The sequence below is a fragment of the Olea europaea genome, chromosome 17 (assembly GCF_002742605.1).
Source record: "Olea europaea var. sylvestris chromosome 17, O_europaea_v1, whole genome shotgun sequence".
NCBI lineage: Eukaryota > Viridiplantae > Streptophyta > Magnoliopsida > Lamiales > Oleaceae > Olea > Olea europaea.
The window spans coordinates 9089343-9104032 of NC_036253.1; positions in this window are offsets into that span (position 1 = coordinate 9089343).

Consider the following 14690-nt stretch of genomic DNA (forward strand, 5'->3'; position numbering starts at 1 on the left):
ACGATTTTTCCTTTTTAATTTTCTGTCCAACACTTCTTCAACCTGACATAATTAATACAGAAATTAATTATTCGGAGTGCCTAAAAGAAGGAATTTGGCTGAAATCTCGTGATCCCGGGTCTTTGCCCCGAGTCCAACTTCTCGGGCCATTTCCAATCAACCTGCCAAATTTTGGCCAATTCTGACACCGTCACGACTGGTCTGATTTTTTTTGTTAATTCTCTGTCCAACACTTCTTCAATTTGACATAATTAATACAGAAATTAATTATTGGAAGGTCTAAACGAAAGAATTTGGCCAAAATCCCGTGATCCCGGGTATGTTCCCTGACTCCAATTTTTGGTGCCGTTTCCAATCAACCTGCTAAATTTTGGCCCATTCCGACACCGTCGCGACAAATGACAAAATTGCCCCTGGTGCGGTTTTGCGTTGTTAATTTTCTGTCCAACACATCTTCAACCTGACATAATTAATGCGAAAATTAATTATTCGGAAGCCTAAACGAAGGAATTTGGTTAAAATCCCGTGATCCCAGGTCTTTGCCCCGAGTCCAATTTCTAGGGCTGTTTCCAATCAACCTACCAAATTTCGGCCCATTCCGACACCGTCGCGACAAATGATAAAAATTACCCCTAGTGTGGTTTTTCTTTTCTAATTTTCTATCCAATACTTCTTCAACCTGACATAATTAATACGGAAATTAATTATTCAGAGGCCTAAACGAAGGAATTTGGCTAAAATCCGGTGATCCCGGGTCTGTGCCCCGAGTCCAATTTCTGGGGCAGTTTCCAATCAACCTGCCAAGTTTCGGCTCATTCCGACACCATCGCGACAAATGACAAAATTGTCCCTGGTACGATTTTTCTTTGTTAATTTTCTGTCCAACTCTTCTTCAGCCTGACATAATTAATACGAAAATTAGATATTAGGAGGCCTAAATGAAGGAATTTGGCTAAAATCCCGTGACCCTAGATATGTGCCTCGAGTCCAATTTCTCGGGCCGTTTCCAATCAACCTGCCAAATTTCGGTCCATTCCGACGCCGTCGCAACAAATGAGGAAATTGCCCCTAGTGCGGTTTTTCTTTTTTAATTTTCTGTCCAACACTTCTCCAACCTGACATAATTAATACGAAAATTAATTTTTCAGAGGACCTAAACGAACGAATTTGGCTGTAATCTCGTGATCCCGGGTTTGTGCCCCGAGTCCAACATCTCGGGCCATTTCCAATCAACTTGCCAAATTTTGGCCCATTCCGGCACCGTCGCAACGAATGACAAAATTGCCCGTGGTGCGATTTTTCTTTTTTAAACTTCTGTCCAACACTTCTTCAACTTGACATAATTAATACGAAAATTAATTATTTGGAGGGCCTAAACGAAGGAATTTGGTTGAAATCTCGTGATCCCGGATTTGTGCCCCGAATCCAATTTTTGGGGCCGTTTCCATTCAACCTGCCAAATTTTGGCCCATTCTGTCACCTTCGAGACAAATGAAAAAATTGCCCCTGGTGCGGTTTTGCGTTGTTAATTTTTTGTCCAACACATCTTCAACCTGATATAATTAATACGGAAATTAATTATTCGGAGGCCTAAACGAAGAAATTTTGATATAATCCCGTGATCCCGGGTCTATGCCTCGAGTCCAATTTCTCGGGCCGTTTCCAATCAACCTGCCAAATTTCGGTCCATTCCGACACCGTTATGACAAATGACGAAATTTCCCCAGGTGAGGTTCGTCTTCGTTAATTTTCTATCCAGAACTTCTTCAACCTGACATAATTAATACGAAAATTAATTATTTGATGGCCTAAATGAAGAAATTTGGCTAAAATTCCGTGATCCCGGGTTTGTACCCCGAGTCCAATTTCTGGGGTCGTCTCCAATCAACCTGCCAAATTTCGGCCCATTCCGACACCATCGCGACAAATGAAAAAATTGCCCCCGGTGCGGTTTTGCGTTGTTAATTTCTTGTCCAACACATCTTCAGCCTAACATAATTAATACGAAAATTAATTATTCGGAGGCCTAAACGAAGGAATTTGGCTAAAATCCCGTGATCCCGGGTATGTGCCTCGACTCCAATCTTTCCGGCCGTTTCCAATCAACCTGCCAAATTTCGGCCCATTTTGACAACGTCGCGACAAATGACGAATTTGCCCCTGGTGCGATTTCTCTTTATTAATTTTCTGTCCAACACTTCTTCAATCTGACATAATTAATACGAAAATTAATTATTCGTAGGCCTAAACGAAGGAAATTTGTTAAAATCACGTTATCTCGGGTCTGTTCCCCAAGTACAATTTCTTGGGCCGTTTCCAATCAACTTGCCAAATTTCGGCCCATTCCGACACCGTCGCAACAATTGACGAAATTGCCCCTGGTGCGATTTTTCTTTTTTAATTTTCTATCCAACACTTCTTCAACCTGACATAATTAATATGAAAATTAATTATTCGGAGGGCCTAAACGAAGGAATTTGGTTGAAATCTCGTGATCCTGGGTTTGTGCATCGAGTCCAACTTCTCGGGCCGTTTCCAATCATCCGACCAAATTTCGGCCAATTCCAACACCGTCGCGACTGGTCCGATTTTTTTTGTTAATTCTCTGTCCAACACTTCTTTAATCTGACATAATTAATACATAAATTAATTATTGGAAGGTCTAAACGAAAGAATTTGGCTAAAATCCCGTGATCCCGGGTATGTGCCCCAAGTCCAATTTCTCGAGCCGTTTCCAATCAACCCACCAAATTTCGGCCCATTCCGACAACGTCGCGACAAATGACGAAATTACCCCTGGTACGGTTTTTCTTTTTTAATTTTCTGTCCAATACTTCTTCAACCTGACATAATTAATACGAAAATTAATTATTCAGAGGCCTAAACGAAGGAATTTGGCTAAAATCCGGCGATCCCGGGTCTATGCCCCGAGTCCAATTTCTGGGGCAATTTCCAATCAACCTGCCAAATTTCGGCTAATTTCGACACTGTCGCGACAAATGACAAAATTGCCCATGGTACGATTTTTCTTTGTTAATTTTCTGTCCAACTCTTCTCCAGCTTGACATAATTAATACGAAAATTAGATATTAAGAGGCCTAAACGAAGGAATTTGGCTAAAATCCTGTGATCCCGGATATGTGCCTCGAGTCCAATTTCTCGGGCTGTTTCCAATCAACCTGCCAAATTTCGGCCCATTCCGACACCGTCGCGACAAATGACGAATTTGCCACTGGTGCGATTTTTCTATGTTAATTTTCTGTCCAACACTTCTTTAACCTGACATAATTAATACGAAAATTAATTATTCCGAGGCCTAAACGAAGGAAATTGGCTAAAATCCCATGATCCCGGGTCTGTTCCCTAAATCCAATTTCTCGGGCCCTTTCCAATCAGCTTGCCAAATTTCAGCCCATTCCGACACTGTCTCAACAAATGACGAAATTGCCCCTGGTGCGGTTTTTCTTTTTTAATTTTCTGTCCAACACTTCTTCAACCTGACATAATTAATAAGGAAATTAATTATTCGGAGGGCCTAAACAAAGGAATTTGGCGAATATCTCGTGATCCAGGGTCTGTGCCCCGAGTCCAACTTCTCGGGTCGTTTCCAATCAACCTGCCAAATTTCGGCCAATTCCGACACTGTCGTGACTGGTCTGATTTCTTTTGTTAATTCTCTGTCCAACACTTCTTCAATCTGACATAATTAATACAGAAATTAATTATTGGAAGGCCTAAACAAAAGAATTTGACAAAAATCCCGTGATCCCGGTCTGTGCCCTGACTCCAATTTCTGGTGCCGTTTCCAATCAACCTGCCAAATTTTGGCCCATTCTAACATCGTCGTGACAAATGACAAAAATTGCCCCTGGTGCGGTTTTGTGTTGTAAATTTTCTGTCCAACACTTCTTCAACCTGACATAATTAATACGGAAATTAATTATTCGGAAGCCTAAACGAAGGAATTTGGCTAAAATCCAGTGATCCCGGGTTTTGTGCCCCGACTCCAATTTCTGGGGCCATTTCCAATCAACCTGCCAAATTTCAGCCAATTCCGACATTGTCGCGACAAATGACAAAATGGCCCCTACTGCGGTTTTGCGTTGTTAATTTTCTGTCCAACACATCTTCAACCTGGCATAATTAATACGGAAATTAATTATTCGGAGGCCTAAACGAAGGAATTTGGCTAAAAACTCGAGATCCCGGGTCATTACCCCGATTCCAATTTCTCGAGCCGTTTCCAATCAACCTGCCAAATGTCGACCAATTTCGACACCGTCGCGACAAACGACGAAATTGCCCCATGTGCAATTTTTTTAGTTAATTTTCTGCTCAACACTTCTTCAACCTGACATAATTAATACGAAAATTAATTATTCGAAGGCCTAAACGAAGGACTTTGACTAAAATCCCGTGATCCCGAGTCTGTGCCCCGAGTCCAATTTCAGGGGCCGTTTCCAGTCAACCTGCCAAATTTTATCCCATTCTGACACCGTCGCGACAAATGACAAAATTGCCCGTGGTGTGGTTTTTCTTTGTTAATTTTCTGTCCAACACTTCTTCAGCCCGACATAATTAGTACAAAAATTAATTATTCGGAGGCCTAAACGAAGAAATTTAGCTAAAATCCCGTGATCGCGGGTTCGTGCCCCGAGTCCAATTTCTGGGGCCGTTTCCAATCAACTTGCCAAATTTTGGCCCATTCCGACACCGTCACGACAAATGACAAAATTGCCCCTGGTGCAGTTTTTCTTTGTTACTTTTTTTCCAACACTTTTTCAGCCGAACATAAATAATACTGAAATTAATTATTCGGAGGCCTAAACCAAGGAATTTGTCTAAAATCCCGTGAACTCGGGTCTGTGCCTCGAGTCCAATTTATGTGGCCGTTTCCAATCAACTTGCCCAATTTCGGCCCATTCTAACACCGTCGTGATAAATGACGAAATTGCCCCTGGGGCGATTTTGCGTTGTTAATTTTCTGTCCAACACATCTTCAACTTAACATAATCAATACGAAAACTAATTATTCAGGGGCCTAAATGAAGGAATTTAGCTAAAATCCCGTTATCCCGAGTCTTTGCCCCGAGTCCTATTTCTCGGGCCGTTTCCCATTAACCTGCTAAATTTCGGCCATTCCGACACTTTCGCGACAAATGACGAAATTGCCCCTAGTGCGATTTTTCTTTGTTAATTTTCTATCCAACACTTCTTCAACCTGACATAATTAATACGAAAATTAATTATTCGGAGACCTAAACAAAGGAATTTGGCTAAAATCCCGTGATCCCAAGTCTGTCCCTTGAGTCCAATTTCTCGGGCCATTTCCAACCAACCTGCCAAATTTTGGCCCATTCCGACACCGTCGCGACAAATGACGAAATTGCCCCTGGTGCGATTTTTCTTTGTTTATTTTCTACCCAACACTTCTTCAACCTGACATAATTAATACGAAAATTAATTATTCGGTGGCCTAAACGAAGGAATTTGGCTAAAATCCTGTGATCCCGGGTTTGTTCCCCGAGTCCAATTTCTCAAGCCGTTTCCAATCAACTTGCAAAATTTCGGCCCATTCCAACACCATCACGACAAATGACGAAATTGCCCCTGGTGCGGTTTTTCTTTTTTAGGTTTCTGTCCAACATTTCTTCAACCTAACATAATTAATATAGAAATTAATTTTTCGGGGGCCTAAACGAAGGAATTTGGCTAAAATCTCGTGATCCCGGGTATGTGCCCCCAGTTTAATTTCTCGAGACGTTTCCAATCAACCTGCCAAATTTCGGCCCATTCCGACACCGTCGCGACAAATGACGGAATTGTCCCTAGTACGGTTTTGCGTTGTTAATTTTCTGTCCAAAACATCTTCAACCTGACATAATTAATCCAAAAATTAATTATTCGGAAGCCTAAATGAAGGAATTTGCTAAAATCCCGTGATCCCAGGTTTGTTCCCCGAGTCCAATTTCTACGGCCGTTTCCAATCGACCAACAAAATTTCGGCCCATTCCGACATCGACACGACAAATGACAAAATTGCCCCTGGTGCGATTTTGCGTTGTTAATTTTCTATCCAACACATCTTCAACCTGACATAATTAATACGAAAATTAATTATTCGGAGGCCTAAACGAAGGAATCTGGCTAAAATCCCGTGATCCCGGGTATGTGCCCCGAGTCCAATTTCTCGGGCCGTTTCCACTCAACCTGCCAAATTTCGGCCCATTCCGACACCGTCGTGACAAATGACGAAATTGTCCTTGTGGGATTTTGCGTTGTTAATTTTCGTTCGAACACATCTTCAACCTCACATAATTAATGAGGAAATTAATTATTCGGAAGCCTAAACGAAGGAATTTAGCTAAAATCCCGTAATCTCAGGTCTATGCCCCGAGTCCAATTTCTAGGGCCGTTTCCAATCAACCTACCAAATTTCGGCCCATTCCGACCTCGTTGCGACAAATGACAAAATTACCTCTGGTGCGATTTTGCATTGTTAATTTTCTGTCCAACACTTCTTCAGCCTGACATAATTAACATGGAAATTTATTATTGGGAGACCTAAACGAAGGAATTTGGCTAAAATCCCGTGATCCCTGGTTCTGTGCCCCGAGGCAAATTTTCGAGGCCATTTCCAATCAACCTGCCGAATTTCGGCCCATTCCGACACCGTCGCGACAAATGACGAAATTGCCCCTGGTGCGATTTTTTTTTGTTAATTTTTTGTCGAACACTTCTTCAGCCTGACATAATTATTACCAAAATTAATTATTCGGAGGCCTAAACGAAGGAATTTGACTAACATCCCGTGATCCCGGGTCTGTGCCCCGAGTCCAATTTCTCGACCGTTTCCAATCAACCTGTCAAATTCCAGCCCATTCCGACACTGTCGCGACAAATGACGAAATTACCCCAAGTGCGATTTTGCGTTGTTAATTTTCTGTCCAACACATCTTCAATCTGACATAATTAATACGAAAATTATTTATTCGGAAGCCTAAACGAAGGAATTTGGCTAAAATCCCGTGATCCCGGGTCTATGCCCCAACCCCAATTTCTGGGGCCGCTTCCAATCAACCTGCCAAATTGCGGCCCATTCCGACACCGTCGCGACAAGTGACGAAATTGACCCTAGTGCGGCTTTTCTTTGTTAATTTTCTGTCCAAAACTTATTCAACCTGACATAATTAGTACATAAATTAATTATTCTGAGGCCTATACGAAAGAGTTTGGCGAAAATCCTGTGATCCCGGGTATGTTCCCCGAGTCCAATTTCTCGGCCGTTTCCAATCGACCCGCAAAATTTCGGCCCTTTTCGACACCGTCACGACCAATGACGAAATTGCCCCTGGTACGATTTTACATTGTTAATTTTTTGTCCAACACATCTTCAACCTGACATAATTAATACGAAAATTAATTATTCGGAGCCCTAAACGAAGGATTTTGGCTAAAATCCCATGATCCCGGGTTTGTGCCCCGAGTCCAATTTCTCGGGCCGTTTCCAATCAACTTGCAAAATTTTGGCCCATTCCGACACCATCGCGACAAATGATGAAATTTCTCCAGGTACAATTTTTCTTTGTTAATTTTCTGTCCAACACTTCTTCAGCCTCACATAATTAATACGGAAATGAATTATTCGGAGGCCTAAATGAAGGAATTTGGCTAAAATCCCGTGATCCCGGGTATGTGCCCCAACTCCAATTTCTCAGGCCATTTCCAATCAACTAGCCAAATTTCGGCCCATTCCGACACGGTCGCGACAAATGACGAAATTATCCTTGGTGCGGTTTTTCTTTGTTAATTTTCAGCCCAACCCTACTTCAACCTGACATAATTAACACGAAAATTAATTATTCGGAGGACTAAACGAATGAACTTGGCTAAAATCCCGTGATCCCGGGTTTGTACCTCGAGTCCAATTTCTGGGGCCATTTCCAATCAACTTGCCAAATTTCAGCCAATTCCGACATTGTCGCGACAAATGACAAAATGGCCCCTGCTGCGGTTTTGCGTGGTTAATTTTCTGTCCAACACATCTTCAACCTGACATAATTAATACGGAAATTAATTATTCGGAGGCCTAAATGAAGGAATTTGGCTAAAAACTCGATATCCCAGGTCTTTGCCCCGAGTCCAATTTCTCGAGCCGTTTCCAATCAACCTGCCAAATTTCGACCGATTCCGACACGATCGCGACAAATGACGAAATTGCCCCAGGTGCTGTTTTTTTAGTTAATTTTCTGCTCAACACTTCTTGAACCTGACATAATTAATACGGAAATTAATTATTCGAAGGCCTAAATGAAGGAATTTGTCTAAAATCCCGTGATCACGAGTCTGTGCCCCGAGTCCAATTTCAGGGGCCGTTTCCAATCAACCTGCGAAATTTTATCCCATTCTGACACCGTCGCGACAAATGAAAAAATTGCCCCTGGTGCGGTTTTGCGTTGTTAATATTTTGTCCAACACATCTTCAACCTGACATAATTAATACGAAAATTAATTATTCGGAGGCCTAAACGAAGGAATTTGGCTAAAATCCCATGATCCTGGGTCTGTGCCCCGAGTCCAATTTCTAGGGCCGTTTCCAATCAACCTGCCAAATTTCGGCCCATTCCGACACCGTCGCGACAAATGACGAATTTGCCCCTGGTTCGATTTTTCCTTGTTAATTTTCTTTCCAACACTTCTTCAACCTGACATAATTAACACGAAAATTAATTATTCGGAGGCCTAAACGAAGGAATTTGGCTAAAATCTCGTGATCCCGAGTCTGTGCTTCGAGTCCAATTTCTAGGGCCATTTCCAATCAACCTGGCAAATTTCAGCCCATTCCAACACCGTCGTGGCGAATGAGAAAACTACCCCGGGTGCGATTTTGCGTTGTTAATTTTCTATCCATCACTTCTTCAACCTGACATAATTAATACGAAAATTAATTATTCAGAGGCCGAAACGAAGGAATTTGGCTAAAATCCCGTGATCCCGGGTATGTGCCCCGACTCTAATTTTTTGGGCCGTTTCCAATCAACCTGTCAAAATTTGACCCATTCCGAAATCGTGGCGACAAATGATGAAATTTTCCCTGGTGCAATTTGTCTTTATTAATTTTATGTCCAAGACTTCTTCAACCTAACATAATTAATACGAAAATTAATTATTCGGAGGCCTAAACGAAGGAATTGGGCTCAAATCCCGTGATCCCCGGTCTGTGCCCCGAGTCCAATTTCTCGGGCCTTTTCCAATATACCTGCCGAATTTCGGGCCATTCCGACACCGTCGCGACAAATGACAAAATGCCCTGGTGCGATTTTTCTTTGTTAATTTTCTATTCAACACTTCTTCAACCTAGCATAATTAATACGGAAATTAATTATTCGGAGGCCTAAACGAAGGAATTTGGCTAAAATCCCGTGTTCTCAGGTCTATGCCCCGAGTCTAATTTCTGGGGCTGTTTCCAATCAACCTACCAAATTTCGGCCCATTCTGACAACGTAGCGACAAATGACAAAATTGCCCCTGGTGCGGATTTTCTTTGTTAATTTTCTGTCCAACACTTCTTCAGCCTGACATAATTAATACGAAAATTAATTATTCGGAGGCCTAGACGAAAGAATTTGGCTAAAATCCCGTGATCCCGAGTCTGTGCACCGAGTCCAATTTCTACGGCCATTTCCAATCAACTTGCCGAATTTAGGCCAATTCCGACACCGTCGCGATAAATGATAAAATTGCCCCTGGTACGGTTTTGCGTTATTAATTTTCTGTCCAACACTTCTTTAACCTGACATAATTAATATTGAAATTAAATATTCGGAGGCCCAAACGAAGGAATTTGGCTAAAATTCCATGATACCAGGTCTGTGCCCCGAATCCAATTTCTGGGGATTTTCCAATCAACCTAACAAATTTTGGCCCATTCCAACCCCATCCCGACAAATTTCGATAATGCCCCTCGTGCAGTTTTTCTTTGTTTATTTTCTGTCCAACACTTCTTCAACTTGACATAATTAATACGAAAAGTAATTATTCGAAGGCCTTAACGAAGGAATTTGGCTAAAATCCCGTGATCCCGGGTCTGTACCCCGAGACCAATTTTTGATGTCGTTTCCAAACAACCTGCCAAATTTTGGCCAATTCCGACACCGTCGTGACAAATGACGAAATTGCCCTTGGTGCGGTTTTGCGTTATTAATTTTCTGTCCCACACTTTATCAATCTGATATAACTAATACGGAAAATAATTATTCGGAAGCCTAAACGAAGGAATTTGGCTAAAATCCCGTAATGCCGGGTCTGTACCCCGAGTCCAATTTCTAGGTTCGTTTCCAATCAACTTGCCAAACTTCGGCCCATTCCGACATCGTCGCGACAAATGACAAAATTGCCCCTGGTGCGGTTTTGCGATGTTAATTTTTTGTCCAACACTTTTTCAACCTTACATAATTAATGCGAAAATTAATTATTCGGAGGCCTAAATGAAGGAATTTGGCTAAAATCTCATGATCACGGGTATGTGCCCCGACTCCAATTTCTTGGGCCGTTTCGAATCGACCTTCCAAATTTTGGCCCATTCCGACACCGTCGCGACAAATGACGAAATTTCCCCTGGTGCGGTTTTTCTTTGTTAATTTTCTATCCAACACTTCTTCATCCTGACATAATTAATACGAAAATTAATTATTCGAAGGCCTAAACGAAGAAATTTGGCCAAAATCCCGTGATCCCGGGTATGTGCCCCGAATCCAATTTCTCGGGCCGATTCCAATCAACCAGCGAAATTTCGGCCCACTCCGACACCGTCGTGACAAATGACAAAATTGCCTCTGGTGTGGTTTTTCTTTGTTAATTTTCTATCCAAAAGTTCTTCAACCTGACATAATTAATAAGGAAATTAATTATTTGGAGGCCTAAATGACATAATTTGGCTAAAATCCCATGATGATGGGTATGTGCCCCGAGAAAAATTTCTTGGGCCGTTTCCTATCAATCTGTCAAATTTTGGCCCATTTCGACACCGTCGCGACAAATGACGAAATTGCCCCTGGTTCGATTTTGCGTTGCAAATTTTTTGTCCAACACTTCTTCAGCCTGACATAATTAATATGGAAATTAATTATTCGGAGGCCTAAACGAAGGAATTTGGCTAAAATTTCGTGATCTGAGGTCTGTGCCCCGAGTCTAATTTCTGGGGCAGTTTCTAATCAACCTAACAAATTTTGGCCCATTCCGACACCGTCGCGACAAATGACGAAATTACCCTTCGTGCAGTTTTTCTTTGTTAATTTTCTGTCCAACACTTCTTCAACCCGACATAATTAATACGGAAATTAATTATTCGAAGGCCTAAACGAAGGAATTTGGCTAAAATCCCGCGATCTCGGGTGTATACCCCGAGTCCAATTTCTGAGGCCGTTTCCAATCAAACTGCCAAATTTCAGCCCATTCCGACACCGTTGCGACAAATGACAAAATTGGCCCAAGTTCGATTTTGCGTTGTTAAATTTTTGTCCAACACTTCTTCAACCTGACATAATTAATATTGAAATTAAATATTCGGAGGCCTAAATGAAGGAATTTGGCTAAAATTTCGTGATACTAGGTCTGTGCCCCGAGTCCAATTTCTGGGGCCATTTCCAATCAACCTAACAAATTTTGGCCCATTCCGGCACCGTCGCGATAAATTTTGATATTGCCCCTCATGCAGCTTTTCTTTGTTAATTTTCTGTCCAACACTTCTTCAACCTGACATAATTAATATGGAAATTAATTATTTGGAAGCCTAAATGAAGAAATTTGGCTAAAATCCCACGATCCCGAGTCTGTGCCCCGAGTCCAATTTCTCGGGTCGTTTCCAATCAACCTGCCAAATTTCGGCCCATTCCGACACCGTCGCGGCAAATGACAAAATTGCCCATGGTGCGATTTTACGTTATTAATTTTCTACCCAACACTTCTTCAACCTGACATAATCAATATTGAAATTAATTATTCGGAGGCCTAAATGAAGGAATTTAGCTAAAATTCCGTGATACCAGGTCTGTGCCCCGAGTCTAATTTCTGGGGGCGTTTCCAATCAACCTAACAAATTTTGGCCCATTCCGACACCGTCGCGACTAATTTCGATATTGCCCCTTGTGCAGTTTTTCTTTGTTAATTTTCTGTCCAGCACTTCTTCAACCTGACATAATTAATTCGAAAATTAATTATTCGGAGGCCTAAACGAAGGAATTTGGCTAAAATCCCGTGATCCTGGGTCTGTGCCCCGAATCCAATTTCTGGGGCCGTTTCCATTCAACCTGCCAAATTTTGGCCCATTCCAACACCTTGGAGTCAAATGACAAAATTGCCCCTGGTGCGGTTTTGCGTTGTTAATTTTCTGTCCAACACATCTTCAACCTGACATAATTAACACGGAAATTAATTATTCGGAGGCCTAAACGAAGAAATTTGGCTAAAATCCCGTGATCTCAGGTTTGTGCCCCGAGTCCAATTTCTCGGGCCGTTTCAAATCAACCTGCCAAATTTCGGTCCATTCCGACACCGTCACGACAAATGACGAAATTTCCCCAGGTGAGGTTCGTCTTTGTTAATTTTCTGTCCAACACTTCTTCAACCTCCTAATTTATACGAAAATTAATTATTCGGAGGCCTAAACGAAGGAATTTGGCTTAAATCCTATGATCCCGGGTTTGTGACTCGAGTCCAATTTCTCGGGCCGTTTCCAATCAACCTGCCAAATTTCAGCCCATTTCGATACTGTTGCGACAAATGACAAAATTGCCCCTGGTGCAGTTTTGCGTTATTAATTTTCCGTCAAACACTTCTTCAATCTGACATAATTAATACTGAAATTAATTATTCGGAGGCCTAAATGAAGGAATTTGGCTAAAATTCCGTGATCCCAGGTCTGTGCCCCGAGTTCAATTTCTTGGGCCGCTTCCAATCTACCTACCAAATTTCGGCCCATTCCGACACTATCGTGACAAATGATACAATTGTCCCTCGTGCTGTTTTTCTTTGTTAATATTCAGTCCAACACTTCTTCAACCTGACATAATTAATACGAAAATAATTATTTAGAGCCCTAAATGAAGGAATTTGGCTAAAATCCCGTGATCCCGGGTCTGTGCCTCGACTCCAATTTATAGTGTCGTTTCCAACCAGCCTGCCAAATTTCGGGCCATTTCGACACCGTCAGAACAAATGACAAAATTATCCCTGGTACTGTTTTGCGTAGTTAATTTTCTGTCCAACAATTATTCAACCTGACATAATTAATACGGAAATTAATTATTCGTAGGCCTAAACGAAGGAATTTGGCTAAAATCCCGTGATCCCGGGACTATGCACCGAGCCCAATTTCTGGGGTCGTTTCCAATCAACCTGCCAAATTTCAGCCCATTCCGACACCGTCGCGACAAATGACAAAATTCTCCTGGTGCGGAATTTCTTTGTTAATTTTCTCTCCTAGACTTTTTCAGCCTGACATAATTAATACTAAAATTAATTATTCGGAGGCCTAAACGAACGAATTTGGCTAAAATCCTGTGATCCCAGGTCAGTGCCCCGAGTCCAATTTTTGGGGCCGTTTCCAATCAACCTGCCAAATTTCAGCCCATTTTGACACCATCGCGACAAATGACGAAATTGCCCCTAGTGCGGTTTTGTGTTGTTAATTTTCTGTCCAACACTACTTCAACCTGTCAAAATTAATACGAAAATTAATTATTCGGAGGCCTAAACGAAGGAATTTGGCTAAAATCCCGTGATGCCGGGTTTGTGCCCCGAGTCCAATTTCTAGGGTCGTTTCCAATCAACTTGCCAAATTTCGGCCCATTTCGACATCGTCGCGACAAATGATGAAATTGGCCCTAGTGCGGTTTTGCGTTGTTAATTTTCTTTCCAACACTTTTCAACCTGACATAATTAATACGAAAATTAATTATTCGAAGACCCCAACGAAGGAATTTGGCTAAAATCCCGTGATCCCGGGTATGTGCCCCGACTCAAATTTCTCGGGCCGTTTCCAATCAACCTTCCAAATTTCGACCCATTCCAACACCATCGCGACAAATGATGAAATTTTCCCTGGTGCGGTTTTCTTTGTTAATTTTCTCTCCTAGACTTCTTCAGCCTGACATAATTAAAACTAAAATTAATTATTTGGAGGCCTAAACGAACGAATTTGGCTAAAATCTCGTGATCCCAGGTCAGTGCCCCGAGTCCAATTTCTGGGGCCGTTTCCAATCAACCTGCCAAATTTCGGCCCATTCCGACACCTTCGCGACAAATGACAAAATTGCCCCTGTTGCGGTTTTGCATTGTTAATTTTCTGTCCAACACTTTTTCAACTTAACATAATTAATACGAAAATTAATTATTCGGAGGCCTAAACGAAGGAATTTGGCTAAAATTCCGTGATGCCGGGTCTGTGCCCCGAGTCCAATTTCTAGGATCGTTTCCAATCAACCTGCCAAATTTCGGCCCATTCCAACACGGTCGCGACAAATGACAAATTTGGCCCCAGTAGGATTTTTCTTTGTTAATTTCTATCCAACACTTCTTCAACCTAACATAATTAATACGAAAATTAATTATTCGGAGGCCTAAACGAAGGAATTTAGCTAAAATCCCATGATCTCGAGTATGTGCCCCGACTCCAATTTCCCGGGCCATTT